We start from the raw sequence: 17,101 nt of genomic DNA, 5'->3' as shown, positions 1-17,101 counted from the left end.
AGTGTAGCTGCACAGGTCTGGAGAAACCCATCTGGCATGCTGCTACCTCCCTGGGAACCTGGGTTCAGTGAAACCCAGGTGTTTGCCCCATTCTCCTATGCTGCAGAGGGGTAGCCAGTGTGGGAAGTGCTTGGGACTTTACAGTCTTGGGAAGCTGATGCTGGAGGTTCACAAATTCAAGCCCATCCTGGGCAGCTTAGTGAGACTCTGTCTCAATATGTAAAAGAAAAGAGGGGGAACTGGGGATGTAGCTCAGTATGTAGGACCTGGGTTCAATCCCAGTTCCATGATCAAAACAGATGGGATTTTAACCTGAGTGATGAGTTGGCAAATCCCCAGCCCAAAAAACATCTATAAAGTTTAGTAAAACTTACCATGATGGTGCCTACCTGTAGCATTCAGGAAGCTGAGGAAAGAAGCTACCTTGTGAGTTTTTATTTTATTTTATTTTATTTTGTTTGGTACTGGGGATCAAACTCAACCTCGTGCTTGCCAGGCAAGTGCGTATACCACTGAACTAAATCCCTGGCCAAGTTTTTAACTTTTTAAAATCTGAGTTCGTTTTTAATTATTTTATGGTCACATACAGATTTTTGTTGATGTTGTATCTTCCCCACTTTAGTCCTTCTAATGAGTTGACAAGAAGCACCACTACTAATCACACAGTCTTGTTTTTCTATTTATTTATTTAGGGGGGATAGAACTGATGACCTCACACTTGCCATGCAGGCGCTTGTGCCACTGAATTATATCCCTGACCTGTCTTGTGTTTTTAAATAGGGTTTAAATATTATCCTGAATAATAACTGAATCTGACCTAAAGACTTCAAAAGTAGAGTCTTGGGCTGGGGATCTAGCTCAGCGGCCTAAGCCTTGCAAGCATGGGGTTGTGAGTTCGATCCCCTGTATCAATTTAAAAAAAAAAGTAGAGTCTGACTTGCTATTGTATCATGCTGACTTTTAAAAGGATCAGAACTTATAGATCAACAATAAAATGTGAGAAGCGTTAAATATCCTTTATTTGGTATCATACATAAACTACCCTAAAAACCTGTCAGTCAGCAAAAGTCAGCACTTTTTAGGTACAGGAAGTTCTAATTAAATTGGTATAGTCAAGACCAAAAATACAAATGTTGCTTCTTTGTCTTCAATCACTCCCTTTAACAGGCTAATAAACATAAATTGAAATAGGTAGTCTAGTTTAGTTTTGAGAAAATGATTTCCCCTATATTTAAACATATTCACATAACAAGTTATATAAATCTAAATATAAAACTAACCTTTAGTAGGTTTTGATATGATATTCTTAATCTTTGTGAAAAGTGGATCATTACTAATGAAGTCCACCACATATTTTGAAAGGAAAAATAGTGATAGTTTTTATTGAACTGACATTATTATCAACTCTTGGAAGAAAAAGATACCCATTTAACTACAAGCCAATTTTATTTAAATCAGGACTGCCCAGTAAAAATATTTTGTCCACCACTTATGATCTCAATTCTGGTATATAAGATCTACTTAATTATGTTACACATAAAAAAACCCTTGAGATATTTCTGTTTTGTAATAAACAAGGCAATGACCCTTAACTCATTAGTAGCTTTTTAAAGGTAATCTATTAAGTCTGCCCTTTCTCTCTTCTTCTTGATGCCTGCGAACATCATTTTTGTTCCAGGGATGTACTTCTTCAGATTCTCCAAATACTCCATCAGTGTATCCTTTCCCAATAACTTTGTTCTTTTTGACATCTGTGTAGGAGAATCCAACAACCTGACTTGTCTTCTGCCCAAATCATGGAGTTTGAACCAGTCTTGTGCTTGCCTCCCTTTTCCACAGTATAGCACCACACATTTCTGTACAAAAGTCCTCTTGCCTTTCTCAGTGTCACCCATTTTTAAACTGCTCTTTCTTTGTTACCACAAGGAAGGTTCCAGTTCAGAAGTCTCATGTTCCATTCTCTATCACTTTGTGTGTTTGAGACAAGGTTAAATTATACAGTGAGGCCCCATCTCAGAAATATAATAAAGTTCACCAAATGGCAAAATAAAAACACAGTTCGATCCCCGGTACCAATAAAAAGGAAAAAGACAAAAAAAACAAAAACAAAAAACACAGAACTGTAAAACATTTTAGCACCCTTGAAATCAAATCAATGGCATATAAGAATTTATGCTTAAAAAAAAGCTGAAGTTCACAAAAAATAGTGGGACTCTATGGTAGTCTTATCTCAGAGTGTTCCCGTCTCCTTTTTCCTAGCTTATTTGCCATAGAGGTTTTGCCAGTGTGGTAGTCCATGAGGGTCAGCAGCTTTAATGCTGCAGTTTAATATTCCTTATTCACTCTGGATGGTAGGTGATAATCGTGCTCAGTGGCAGTGTTAGTAGAAGTGAGCATCTTAGGGGAGGGTAAGTGGCACAGGTCAACAGCTTTGCTAGGTTGAGGCATCTGACTGGGGCAAGTATACTGCTGACTAAGCCTGGGTATGTGTAGAGTCGAGTCTGGGTATGTGTACAGTGGAGCCCAATGGAAAGTAAAAGCTAGGGCAAAATTGAAAACATCCTTAACTCTGAAATTATGCTGTTTTACTGTACACATAGTCCCATAATGGAGTATAAAAGCTTTCTGGCTGCAGGTTTGTAAACATAACCTCTGTCTCAGTATTGAGTGACACTTAAGCTATGCAGACATAGAAGTAACTAAAACAAAACAAAACAAAACAAAAAACAGTTTAAGCTTAAAAAAAGTAAAAAGAAATAAGCTGTGACATCTGCGGCAATATGTAAAGTGAGGCAGATTTCACAGATTTAGCCCAGAAAAATAATAGAGGCAAGAAAGAAATAACCAGATGATGGCGCAAACCTGTAGTCCCAGCTGAGGCAGAAGGGCTCCACATTAACTTAGCAAGATTCTGCCTCATGCAAAACAAATGAAAGAAAGGGAACCTGGAGAAATAGCTCAGTGTGAAGACCTAGGCCAGTGGTGATAAACCTGTATGCATGCTCAGTGTAAAGACCCTAGGTCAGTGCTGACAAAAAACATGCATGCTCTACAACAGGCTATTTATTGTTATTGAAATTTCTAAAAGGCTTACTATTACTGCCATAGGTTCAATCCCCAGTAGAACATTCACAGATGCATACACATGCAAAAGAACTGTAGTAACAACATCCTTCATGCATAAAGTAAATAAAATAATAATCTAGCATCATTATAATAAATTATATGTTCAGTTTTCAGCAAAAAATATCATGAGACATGCAAAGATACCGCAAATAGTGACCTGTATTTAGGAAAAACTAAGTTGATAGAAACTATCTGCAAGTATTCTTAGATGCTAGATCTAGTAATCTTCAAGTTGCTATTATAAATGTGTTCAAAGACCTAAAGAAAATCACATATATATCTTTTTTTTTTAAACAGGGTCTCAGTATGTAGTTCATGCTGGCCTTGACTTGTGTAACCCAGGATGACCTTGAATTCACTGAAATTCTCTTGCCTCAGCCTCTCAGTGCTCGGCTCGCAATGGGCAGATGTTGCCACCATGCCCCAGCTAAACAATTTTTTTTTAAAGCATGACAATAGTGGGTCAGCAAATAGAAATCTCAATAAGAAGAGATAAATTAATGTGTATGTAAAATAGCAAATGTTATAAAAGAGAAGGTGCTAATGGAAAATAAATATGTCATTAGCTGTTAGGCAAATGCAACTAGCAATTAGCTATTAGGAAAATACAAATTAAAGTGGCAGTGAACTATTACCACACACCTATCAAAATCCCTAAAATAGACTTCTGGGAGAACATGGCAGATAGATAACAGCAGCTATGGAGGCTCTGTGAGATAACCAGCTTAGAATCCAGGAATGGTGTGGTGTGAGGAGTCTAAGCAAAGGGAGATATACCCTGTCCACCCAGGAACTAACTAAGCTGAGAGAAACCAACTGGAAATGCAATCCCAATGCTATGACCAGAACAGATAAAATCTCAGCACTGAAGCTGGAACCTGTGCCTCTGGAAATTGCGACTTGAATTTTGTGCTGCTGCTGCTGTGTCTGGATCGGCACAGCAGGCACAGAGACGCAAAAGCTCTGAGAGTGGGAATCAGTGAACGAGTTGAGAGTGGGACTGGCAGGGAGCCCTGCATTGACCTGTGGTGAGTGAGAGGAATGGGGACCCCTCCATAGGGTAGGAGGCTCCAACAGAGGACATTCTGGGACTGAGCAGACTAGCTGGAACAGGACGCTGCAGTGACTTTAGTCACATATTCCCCTCTCAAACGAGATTGGTGGGGAGCACCTGACCTGGGTGAAGCCGTGGACTAAGATCCAGTAGGTTAGCCCAAACCAGGTCCCTGCACCTGGCTGTGCACCCTAGCAGTGAAGCCTTCGGTAGGTTTACCTGGAAGGGTGGGCCCAATGTACGCTGCCCCCGTCTGTGTCTCCCTTGTACACTGCAGTGAATGGAAACATCTAGCCGACGGATTCAAACAAATTGTAAGCCACAAAGAAAGCAAGTGGGCCTCCTATATATGCCTATATGGAAGGAACAAAAAATATGAGAAGATGAGGCAAAAAGAAAGAGTCCTCGGCCCCCAATCCTGAGAACACTGATCCAGGAAAGGTAAATACAAAGGAGAATGAGGACAGAAAACATGCAGCATCAGACACGGCACAAATAGACATAAAGCGATATCTCCGGAGCCTCATAGATGAGTTCAAACGTGAATTATTTAACCAGTAAAGCAAGATATAAGCAGAATAGTTAGAGAAATGCTGAGCACCACCCAAGAAAAAACAGATGGTGGAATGGAAACAGAAAAAAAAGGGAGAATTGTTTGATGGAGAAAATAGAGAAAACATAGAATACGTGAAGCAGGTTCAAAGAGATTACCGGGACACTAAAAACTCTTATCAAAGCTGACATAACAGCTTGAAAGAAACTAAGGATAGATTACCTGAACTGGAGGACAGATTTGTAATGTGGGAACTTGAAATGAAAAACTTCTTAAAAATAACAAGGAAACAAACAGCAATAATACAAAGGCTAGAAGATGATAAGAGGATCTATAACTTAAGAATTAAGAATGTAAACGAAGAAATAGGGACACAAACAAATGAAGTACAAAGGCTATTCACAGAAATAATCCAAGAGAATGTCCCTAATTTAGCAAAAGGTAAAGATACTCAGATGTATGAGGTATACAGGACCCCAGCCACCTACAACCCAAACAGAACTACACCCCGGTATATAATAATCAAAATTCCAGAAATCCAGTATAAGAACAAAATATTAAAAGCCGTCAGAGACAAGAAACAGATCACTTACAAGGGAACACCCATCAGAATTACAGCAGACTTCTCTGTACAAACCATCAAATCACAAAGAGGGTAGGGGGAAAATTCAAGCTTTGAAAGATAATAACCTCTAGCCAAGATTGATATATCTGGCACAATTGTCCCTTGAAATTAATGGAGAAACAAAGTGCTTCCATTTGCAACCACTAATACAGAGAATACTGTAGGACATTCTAAAAAAGAAAAATACCAAGATTCCAGAAACAGTGGCAGAGAGGCCACAATGAATGGAGCAGAAAGCAAAATGAAGAAGACAAACTGACAACTAATGACAGAAAAAGAGCTCAACAGAAATGAGTCAGGGAAGGTTGGATGGTAGGAATAGCTATTTTGGAGAAAACAAGACATCATAATAGCATAATAGCTGATTTAATATCATCTTGTTTTGAAGTCCTAACAAGCTTTTTTTCTTCTGTCTCCATCGGTCTTAACTGGTTGGATTTTATTATAAGTGATAATATAAACGAAAACTTTTATAGACAAGGAGATTATACAGAAACCATTGTTCATTTTCTGGTAGTTGGTTCTAAATACCCTGTAATACTATCATTCTCTTGAATGGTTTTACATTGTCTTGATATGTTTGATGCTAGAGTATACGAAGTTATACTCAAAGATTTCAAGGAAAGAGACACTATGGTAACTACTTTTATGTCAGGATATCTTGTGGTGAAACACTATTTTCCTTAAATGGTTATGTTTTGACCTGGTGCTGTTTTGTTGTTATGCCTTCTTTTACCTCAATGTCCTTTTTTTTATTATTTACTTTTTTATTTTTATCTTTTCAATTAAGGAAAAAATAAATAAAAATTACAAGATATATTAAACTACTTTGATTTCCTGTTAACTTGATTTGAAACCCTGTGTTGCTCTCACCATCTTGTTTTGACTGATTTTCCTCTATTCTGTTTTGCTTGATAGTACCACGCTTGAGAGTATAGGCAACAACTGTGAAGACAATAAGATTCACTATAATGCCCATTCTGGTTTGACTATTATCTTGTTTTGAAGTCCCCTAATGTCTCCAAAGTTTTGGTTTTATTAGTTTTGTTCTTTACTACCTTGTTCAATTTTATTATAACTGATGATATAGGCAATTCTTTTTAAGATAGCAAGAGGCATTATGGTAACCATTTTTAATCACCTTGTATTCTGTTTTTACATTATGTATTATGTCCATCCTTTTGATTTGACTGACTCTGTTTTGTTATGTCACATTTATTCTCTTCAAAAAAAGTAATAAGAACTGTGGGAATAATAAAACCCAAAATGTGTAATTGTCATTGTACAAAAGAGAGGAAAAGAAAGTGCTCTAAAGGATATAACTGTATGTATATTTAAGTGTATAAGATAGATAACTATATTAATGAATTTTGTTGGATCACTGAATAGAACTGTTTGCACTGAATGTCCACTTTATATGCTTTAATTTTGTAACTTGAGCAACTATTTCTAAGATGACAATATGTAATCTATTAACCAGTGGATTTCCTACTGTTTATTTTTCTGAAATTCTGTATAACTTGTACCCTTTTTTTTTTGTTTTTTTTTCTTTTTCTCCTTAAATAAAATTAAAAAAAAAAAACCAAAAAAATCCCTAAAATACTAGTGATAACACCAAATATTTATGAAAATAAGCATAAACTGGATAATTTGTACATTGCTGGTGGGAGTGTAAAATAATGTAGCTATTCTTGAAAATAATTTGACATTTTCTTATGAAATTGAATTGTCACCATATGATTCAGCCAGTTCTACTCCTAGTTACACACTCAAGAGAAAGGCAAGTAAGTATATGGCTATATAAAATCTTGTAAATGAATGTTTATAGCAACATTATTCATAACAGCTACAAAGTAGAAGTAACCCAGCGTCCATCAACTAACGATGGCTAAACAAGATATGGTATGGCTATTAAGGGAATATTACCTGAGCATAAAGCATGAAGCACTGATGTATTCAACAACATTGAAAACATCATGCTCAGTAAATGAAACCACATACTATGTTATTGCATTTATATGAAGTGTCCATAACAAGTGAATCTGTAAAGTTACACAGTAGAGTAGTGGCTACATAGGACTAGGTAGCATGTTGGAAAAATGAAGGTTGTTTTGGGAGGGTATAAAAATGTTCTAAAATTGGGACGTTGTTTTACAGCTATGAATATACTATTCAATTACGTATTTTAATTGGGTAAAATATATGTGGATTATTTCTAAATAAAGTTGTTAACAACAAGTAATTTTTTTCTGTACTAAGGACTGAACACAGATGTACTCTGCCATTGAACATTTTCATCCCTTTTCATATTTTATTTTGAAACAAGTTCTTGCTAAGTTGCCCAGGCTCATATTGAATTTTTGACCGTCATCATGTAGTCTTCTGAGTATTTGGCCCTTTAAGTAACCACCAAGTCTGTATGTTAACAAAATTTCTAAGGGTGTTCAGCAAGCTCTCATGCTATACTATTGGTATACGAAAAGGATCATATTTCTCTGCTAGTTAGAAATAATTTAAAAATAAAATTAAAAAATTTTATTCAGAACTGGGGGCTGGGGATTTAGCCCAGCAGCATAAGCACCTGCCTTGCAAGCAGGCAGTCGTGAGTTAGATCCCTGGTACGGATAAAAACGAAAAAGACAAAAAAAATTTTTATTCATAGCATAAAAAAGAATAAAATAGATATAAATTCAGCAGAAACAGAAGACTCATTAAAAATTGCTGAATTGCTAAAAATTATTCTAAATTTTAGTTTTCATTTATATTTTGGAGACAGGGTCTCACTAAATCACCAAGATGCCCACACTGAGCTCAAACTTGATATTCTCTTGCCTGAGGTTCTCAGAGTGCTGGAATTACAGGTGTGCACGATCACACCAAGACTTACCAATGTTCTTTTCTCCTTTTGTTTGAAATGGAATTTGGTATATAGTTTAGGCTGGCCTAGAACTCACTATGGCTATAGCCGAGGCTGACCTTGAGCTCACAATAATCCTCCTGCCTCAAACTCCAGAGTACTGGGATTACAGGTATATTCCAGCACTCTTAGATCTTCTCTTTTTTTCTGTATATGCACATATGTTGGAGACTGAACCCAGAAACTCTCACTTGCAAGTGCTTTACTACTGAGATACATATATATCTGGCGAGTTGTAATGTTTTTTCCCTCCAGTGCTGGGATTGAACCCAAGACCTTAGCTCTGGTCCCTGCCCTCCAACCTTTGAGATGGGGACCTTGCTAAGTTGCAGGCTAGGCTTGAACTTGGAGACCTCAGTCTCTCAGAGTGCTGAGATTATTGACAGAAATTTAAAAAGGTCTCAGTAAATGAAATGGCTGTTCATGTTAATGAATTAGAGTCAATATTGTTGTAATGTCAATTTTCTATATATTGATATATAAATTTAGTCTATATCAAAATTTCAGCAGCCTTTTCTTTCTAGACTTTGACAAACTGACCTAACATAGAATTTTTAAAAAGAAACATTAGAAGAATTACACTACTTGATTTCAAAACTTACTTTAAAGCCACAGTTATTAAGACTATGTGCATTGCTGCAAGGCTAAATATATAGATCAATGAAGCAGAATTTAGAGTTCCCAAAGAAACCTTTATACTTAGGATTAGTTGATTTCAAAAAAGGTATGTTTTTAAAGGTCAAGACTGCTCTGTTTGTAACAGTGCCAATGTAAAACAGTCTCTCACAGCATGTGCTGTAGTATATAACTCAGACTGTATTACAAGCATATGCACCACTGTTTGCTGAATATACTGCTACATCATCCTTGGCACTTGGCATGTTACAATGCTGGTATCAGTGGATTTTGTTCCAGGTATGTGTCTACTTTGGACACTCATGTTAGATTAAATTGAGAATGCTTCCCATTTGGAGAAATGACTATGGGTTTTTATTTCTTGCCTTCTAATATTATGGAAAGATTTTGGATTTCATGCATAAAAAGTAAGAACTCTAGCTTTGCTTTTGGATCTGAGTGTGCTATATTAGTGTTTGATTTTTTTAGAAAGAACCCTTTGGTAAAAGGAAGCATAAACTTGATTACTGAGTGTGCCTCTTCTGTATATTTTTCTTACATAGTTCAAATTAAAACTCAGTGCTCTCTTTACTTTTCAAATCTTTGTATTTATATAACAAAGGCAAAGATTGCTTCTTTTTGTACATGGCCTACATTTGTAGGTGCTTAAATGTGTATAAAATTGAGCTGCTTCTTCATCTGTGCCTGCTATAACTGTCCTGAACAAACACTTCGTTGCTCTAATTTTGAGACATTTTATTCTGGATATATTCTAGTTCTTCAAACCAAGTAAACTTGACTATCTTTTTTGGCTGTTGACATAGTATTGAGAAGGTATGATGCAAAGTGGTACAGACCAGGGAACAACCAAGGGCTTCATTTTTTATTATGGCTTGTTATCATGTTAGAATGACTTCAGATTGGATCTCCTGCAAGTACTAAGATTAAGCTTTTTTATCCTAGTCATTTATCTTTCTTGATCATTTTTCATATCTGTGCTCCAGGTCATTTGTGCATTTCTATTTTGGAAAGTTTTCCTGTAAGGTTAATACGCTCTTAGTATAATTGTCATCAGATTATTAACTATTTCTATTCATCACTTTGATGGGGAAATTTTTTCTACAATGCATGGTTCAGGTTAGTTGTGATCCTGGGGAATTATACCAGTGGAATGTATCTCAGGAGATTGTCATTCTGTATATACTAAGCTGTTAGTGTCCTTTGACATTATTTTTTCCTGCCATTATTAAGAGCAACTGCTTAACTAGAACCTCAGGTAGGAAGATGTTACTGTATAATATGCAATTATTGTTTATTTTTAATATTTTTTGCACATTTGTTTTATAGTAATACCTGTGTCCCAGTAATCTTTTTAAGCGGGATTTTTCTTCCCTGCTTAAACTAGGTTATACTTTTTGTGCAGAATATTCATCTGGTCCCCTTTCTCTGCAAAGATTTTTATCTATATCTTTTCTACATCCATTTTATTAGTACCATTCTTATTTTCAAATTCTTGTGAATAAAATCTTCTTTGTATCACTAATTTGACCTGAAAATTAGAATTATGGCTCCCACTTTATTCAGAGTTCCTTTGTAGTGTAGTATGTTTCCTTTCTACTTGCTTTCTGTCCCTTCTTAGCTACTTTTCCACATTTAGGGTAAGAGTGTCAGTATTATTTATTTTGATTGGATCTAAGAAATTACCTACTTAGTTTATGCTGTCCTTCTCTCTCTGAACGTCTCTGTCCTTCTCTCTCTGACCCCATTCTGTTTTGGCTTAATAGTCCTTGTAAACTTTGCCTTCTTTTTGCCCTGAGCCCTCCATCGTGTGCTCCTGGCAGACACAAAAGATAGTGGAGCTTTTCTCTGGTGACTGTCAGAAGAAAGTGACTGTTACTGAAATATGTTTCCTTTGACTAAAAGAGAGCTGTTATTTTCTAATTACACAAGATTTTAGATCTCTCCTCTCTCCTCTTAGTCTGTTTGGCAAAATCAACTAATTCTCTGTATGAACAAATAGTAGGGAAAATGCAAAGAAAGAGAAAAGGTGGGGAAATACAGAAATTTGGACAAGGTAGACAAAAAACCTGTAGTTTGAGGCCATCAGGAATAATCTAACAGAAGCAGGGCCAAGAAGTAGGGAAAGGCATAGTGTCTTTTGTCCTCCTGAGTTTTAAGCAGCTGCAACAGAAGAAGAAACTGTGGCTTGTATTTAAAAGGCCAGAATCTGAAGAAAAGGCTTTCTTTCCTTTGCCACCTTGATATGGAGGGCTCTGCAGAGAAAAATAAGGAAATGAGATACTTATTACATGCTTCAAAGGTAAGTTTTGGATACTGTGTTTGGGTATTGTATATATACCTTCAAAATCCATACAGTACTAAGGATTAAGCACTAGAATTTATGGAAAATTTGTTTGGGTTTTTTGGTGTGTCTATAAGAAAATGAAGAATTTTTTTTTTTCAGGAAATAAAAACTGGCACTTTTGCTCCTGAATTTTTAAATCTTTATTTTACATTCAGAATTTGAATGAAAGATACAGGACTGCATATATAATACTGTAGCTATGTTGGAAACAAGCACTCTTTTTTTTTTGTCTTTTTCATTTTTTCGGTACCAGGGATCGAACTCACGACTGCCTGCTTGCAAGGAAAACAAGCACTCTTTTGTGGACTTACTGTGCAATTATTTCATTAAGGAAATTCACTGGATTTTGCTGGTATTGCAAGAGTAAAGTCTTTACCGTTGTGAAGGAAAGATATTGTTAGAATATTATGGTGCAATAGAGAAGCAAAAGTACAAAATGAACAGTTTTATTTAGTTGAGGACATGTAAAGAAGCACACGACCCATGGCGGCTGGGCCTTTTCCTTTGACAAGACACGGAGAAGCAGAGAGTTAAATGACCTCTGATTGAAGTGCCACATAGGGTGGATTTTAATGACGTGTGATGAACTGAGTGGAATTGTTTGTGTGTGTAAGCAGGAAGGGGACTTGCAATTAGGGCTGAAGAAGCAGGAAGTGGTAGGTGTTCCCGCTTCGGTCTTCTGCCACATTAGACCACCGCCATAACAGTATAGTAATTTATACTAGGGCAAAACTCTTTTTTTTTTTTTTTTTTTTTTGTCTTTTTTGACACGGGGTCTTGCTATGCAGTTCAAGCTGGCCTTGAGCTCACTTTGTAGCGCAGGCTGGTCTTGAACTCACAATGATCCTCCCAGCTCAGCCTCCTGAGTGCTGGGATTACAGGCGTGAGCCACCACGCCCGGCTTGCAAAACTCTTTCATTCCTGTCTTTTTATTGTTAGGAAAAGGATGAAGAGTGTCTCTTATTACTTCCTGCTGGACAGAGGCATCGTGTTGGAGTCTAGGGGGTTGACGGGATGACAGTTGATGCCCATGTAGAAGCTGGTACCAGGTGTTTCAGCCAGGACAAGGAATTAATCATTGATGAATACTTGTATCCTAGATTGGAGAAATAAAAAACACAAGGTGCTATGAGGAGCCAGATCACTATCATAATTAAAGGACCCAGGAAAGGTAGAAGGAGAAATGCCCTTGATCCAAATGTGTCGTTCCATCAGGGCCATGGTGAGGAAGAATCTGAAAAATAAGTGCGGAGTTGGGAGGGGCAGAGTTATGAGAGGTAATTATTCCCCCATCTGAAAGGGTAAAAGTTAAAAGTGTAGGGAGAACTTGTCCCTGCTCCAGGAGTTGAGCTGGAAAAAATAAGAAGCATGAGAAATATAAAGCCTGACAGTTGGATCATGGTTGGAAAAATATAGAGTAGGTGTGGGGAAGGGTGTGGCTGTGTCACTATAAGTAACATGAGATTTTAGATCTACAGGAGTCTCATGTTTAACTTAACAGCTGAGGGTGGATGGAAATAAGATAGTTATAGTGAAAAAATTAACAAATAGAATGTAAGGGATCAGGAACCAAATAGGATAACAAAACATCACCTAGCGGGGCTGGGGATTTAGCTCAGCGGCATAAGCGCCTGCCTTGCAAGCAGGCAGTTGTGAGTTCAATCCCCGGTACCCATAAAAAGGAAAAAGACAAAAACAAAACAAAACAAAACATCACCTAGCCTGAAAATTATGGCTGTGGGGCTTTGGTGAGATGGAGACAGAAGATAGGGAATGAGATGACCACTCAGAATGTTTTGAGTCAGGGGAGTTAGGGTTAGGGTACTGCTTACCTTGAGTGATGTGGAACCAGGGTGACAGTCCAGCGACCTTGATCACCATTGAAGTTTTGAGGAAGACCAGGTAGGGGCTACTCCATTTTAGTTGTTGTCCTGTTGAGAGATCTGAGAAGTAAAGACTAGACCAGTATCTGACTGGATACTCTGAGGTAGACCAAACGTAGGAATGACTTCTTGTAACGGGACTTTAGTAACTGCATCAGCAGTCCCCCTGGTTGTGGAAAAGGCTTTTATCTATCCTGAAAAAGTACCAAGAGAAGTGCGAAGATATTTGAGTTTTGTGGCAGGGAATGTGTGTAAATCTACTTGCTAGTCCTGATCAGGGGTGTGTTTGTGAAACTGATGAATAGGAAAGGAAGGGGGTGGTATGTGTCCCTGAGGAGAGTTTTTAATATAGAGATGACAGGTGTGAGTTGTTGAGACCTAAGAATGTCTGGGTCAGTCTATGTAAAAACGAAGGATTTCTGACAATCGGTGTAGAGGGGATGGCAAAAAAGGCATTTTTAAGGTCTAGGACTATGAAGTGAGTGGTTGGTGGAGGGAGGGATATGAGAGAACATAGAACAAGGGTTTGGCACCATTGGGTGAGTTGGGGTAACAGCATCATTGATTACCCTAAGGTTTTATATTAGCCTGTAGGACCCATTAGGCTTTAGTACCAGGAGAATGGGAGTATTGTAGGGTGAATGGGTAAGTTTAAGAAAACCATTATCTAAAAGATGCTTGATTATAGGTTTAATTCTCTGTAAATGTTTAGGAGCTATAAGATATTGGGAAACGCAAGGAAAAATTGAAGGATCCCTGAGAGGAATTAAAATAGGCATGGCATGGATAGCATGGGTGGGGTTGGAAGTATCTCAAACTATGAGTTCAACCAGAGAAGAAGGGAGGGAGGGGATGGCTTTGCAGTGCATTGTGAGACTGTTTGGAGGACTAGAGCTGTGGGGAGGAAGAAGGTAAAGGAGAAGTTAAATTTTTAGAGAAGAGCCCTACCTAAAAAGGATGTGGGACATGCTGGAATTACCAGAAAGCTATGGGTGAAGAAGAGAGTTTAGAGCCTGTATGGAATGGGCCAATCGAAGAGGCTAGGTAGGTTGGCTATCAACCCACTACATAGACTGAAGATTTAATATAAGGGCCTGGAAACTCAGGAAGAACACTGTACGTGGCCTCTGTGTCTACAAGTACAGAGAATATCTTACTTGAGACCTCCAGTGAGACTTGGGGCTCTGAGAAGGATACCTTGATAGGGCCCATCAATCTTCAGCAGCAAGTCCAAATAGATCAGCCAGCAATGAATTCAGTGGTGACAAGATCTCTTGTGAGGGCAAAGATGTAGAGGATGGCTTACCTGCTCTCTGGCGGCTAGGATAGTAGTCGCTCTTCCAATGGCCCTTGTGATTACAGAAGGAGCATTCTCTTGTTCAGCTTCCTTTTTTGTTGCACTTGAAACATGGTCCGGGAGGGGCTCAGGCAGCTCCACTTTTCTCGGTTTACCTGTTTTAGAGCTCCAAATATCACTGCTAAAAGATCATATTGTTATTTTTTCCTTTTGATTTTTATCTCTGTTGTTGAAAACATGAAAAACCATATTAAGGTCTCCCTGTGGGGTTCGAGGGCCAATTATAGCCATTTTTCTTGGCCCACAAAGGATGTATCTGTCTTCTTCATGGTCACACAAGACATCTGTTCCTCTGTGCTAGCTACTTTGAGGCCCTATCCCTGTCTGACTGCCTATAATATTTTTAACTGACTTAGTTGTCTGTAGCACTTTTCCTCTGAAGAAGTAATCCAAATTGCCATGAGGGATAATGGGCAATGACCAATCTGACTTCTTAAGGCTGAAGGAGGTTGAAGTTGTTGAACAGCAGTAAGGGATACTTTGTAAAGCTTTTAACTAGTAGCCTTCAGTAGATCACAGGCATTTTCATCTTGGGTAGGTATACAGCTTTAAGTCCAAAGGAGATAAAGGCAAAGAATCAATTAAGTATGCAGGAGTCAAATAATAGAATCAAGGGGATATTTGTGAATAGAATTTTAGTAATGGCTTCCCATAAGGAGGATAAGGTTAAGGCCCAGAGAATTTTAGAAACTGACATGTCAGATATTCTTTGTAGCATCCTGTTGAAAGCAGTTTTGCTGAAAACCTTTTTAAGATATGTCACTGAAGCCAGAAAAGATGCCTGCTGTAGTTGGCTTGTTATGCTGTTGGTGAGGATGTCAAGCTCCTTGTATACCTTCCCACATCCTTCTTCTTGTTAGAAATCAGGTTAAAGAGGAAATGTATAGGGGCTGGGGATTTAGCTCAGCGGCATAAGTGCCTGCCTTACAAGCAGGCAGTCGTGAGTTTGATCCCTGGTACCGATAAAAAGACCAAAAAAAAAAAAAAAAAAAAAGAGGAAATGTATGGGATTTTAGTCCTCTTACAGCCTGGGCCTCCTTGGCAGTGGATTGGAATAAAAGATCAGAATGATTTGCTTGATAGTGGTCATTGATGGCCCTTTCAGCTTTTTTGTCCATGTGTTTGTTTTGTAATTTAGGGTTTTACTTTGAATAAAATTACCTGAAAATTAAACTAATGTTAGACTGAAAGAGGAAATATAAAGTGAAGTTGAACTGATATGGCAAAACTTGTCTTTAAGGTAATCATTCTTTTCTTTTCCTTTTTACCACTCTTTGCACTCTTTGAAGAGAAAACCATAGGTGGTTACTTCAACACACTAATTCTTTCTTTAAAATTGCCTATTATCCCCTGTTTATTGGGCAGATACTATATTTTTCTAAAGATTAGTTCAACTTTGTTTATTACATACATAAAGTATTTTTTGGTTGAATATGTGAAAGTAATTAAGTTTTTTTGTGACTTAAAAATTGCTTTTTCTAGTTGCTGGGTGTAGTGGCACAAACTTATAATCTCAGCACTTGGCACAAATAAAAAATCACACATTGACATATTAATCATATTAATGCAGAAGGATCTTTGCAAGTTTGAGGCCAGGCTGGACTCCACAGAGAGACCCTGTCTCAAAAATAAGGAAATAAATAAATAACAAAACAGCGAGGAATTGCTTTTGCCTTTTCATCAGTATTCATCTTCACTTTTTCATAACTTTAAAATTGTGTCTATTTAGTATATTGACCTGTCAATATAACCATATCAGTTATTTATTTTATAATATTTTCAGTCATTCTGTCAGTCCTTGAGGGAATTTGAACTTGTAATTGTTAGTGTGAGAGTCATATATTTGGGGCTTTTATAAAATTTAGAAGACATGGACTTCTGGGAGAACATGGCGGATAGATAGCAGCAGCTTCGGAAGCTCTCTGAAAATCCAGGAATGGTGCTGCGCAAAAAGTCCTAAGCAATGGGAGATACACCCTGCCAACCCAGGAACGGACTAAACTAAGAGAAGCCAACTGGAAACGCAATACTGATGATATAACAAGAACAGATAAGGTCTCAGTGCGGAAGCTGGACCCTGCGCCACTGGCAGCCGTGATTTGAATTTCCTGCAGCCGCTGCTGCGTCCCAATCGGCACAACAAGGAGAGAGGCGCGAAAGCTCTGAGAGTGGGAAGCGGTTAATGGAGTTGAGAGCAGGACTGGCCAGGAGCCCTACATTGACCTGCAGTGAGTGAGTGGATTGGAGACCCTTCCACAGAGTAGGAGGCTCCAGTAAAGGACATGCTGGGACCAGGCATATTAGCTGGAACAGGAGGCTGCAGTGTCCTTAGGCGTATATTCCCCTCTTAAGCAGGATTGGTGGTGAGTTCCTGGCCTGGGTGACACCACAGACTAAGACCCAGTAGGCTAGGCCAAACCAGGTCCCAGCGCTTGGAGGTGCACCCTAGCGGTGAAGCCTTCGGTAGGTTGACCTGGAGGGGCGGGCCCTTCGGTAGGTTGACCTGGAGGGGCGGGCCGAGCAGAGGTTTCCCAGGTCTGTGTCTCCCTTGTACACTGCAGTGGGCAGGAACACCTAGCCAGCGCAATTCAAACAAGCTGTAATCG

The 17,101-nt window shown here is 38.2% G+C and overlaps 1 protein-coding gene and 1 pseudogene across 4 annotated transcripts in view; one reads left to right on the top strand and one right to left on the bottom strand.

The window, feature by feature from the left end:
• The window catches only part of Acaca (acetyl-CoA carboxylase alpha), a 308,031-nt gene that overhangs the window by 92,802 nt on the left and 198,128 nt on the right, over positions 1-17,101 (top strand). The gene's annotated exons all lie outside the window — the stretch shown is intronic.
• On the bottom strand, positions 1,518-1,895 carry LOC111756762 (cytochrome c-like; annotated as a pseudogene).

This window comes from Cavia porcellus, unplaced genomic scaffold, assembly GCF_034190915.1.
Source record: "Cavia porcellus strain 051 isolate PalLab524CR breed Dunkin Hartley unplaced genomic scaffold, mCavPor4.1 scaffold_6, whole genome shotgun sequence".
NCBI classification, from domain to species: domain Eukaryota; kingdom Metazoa; phylum Chordata; class Mammalia; order Rodentia; family Caviidae; genus Cavia; species Cavia porcellus.
The sequence above is the reverse complement of the archived record's forward strand: the minus strand, read 5'-3'. Positions and strand labels throughout refer to the sequence as shown.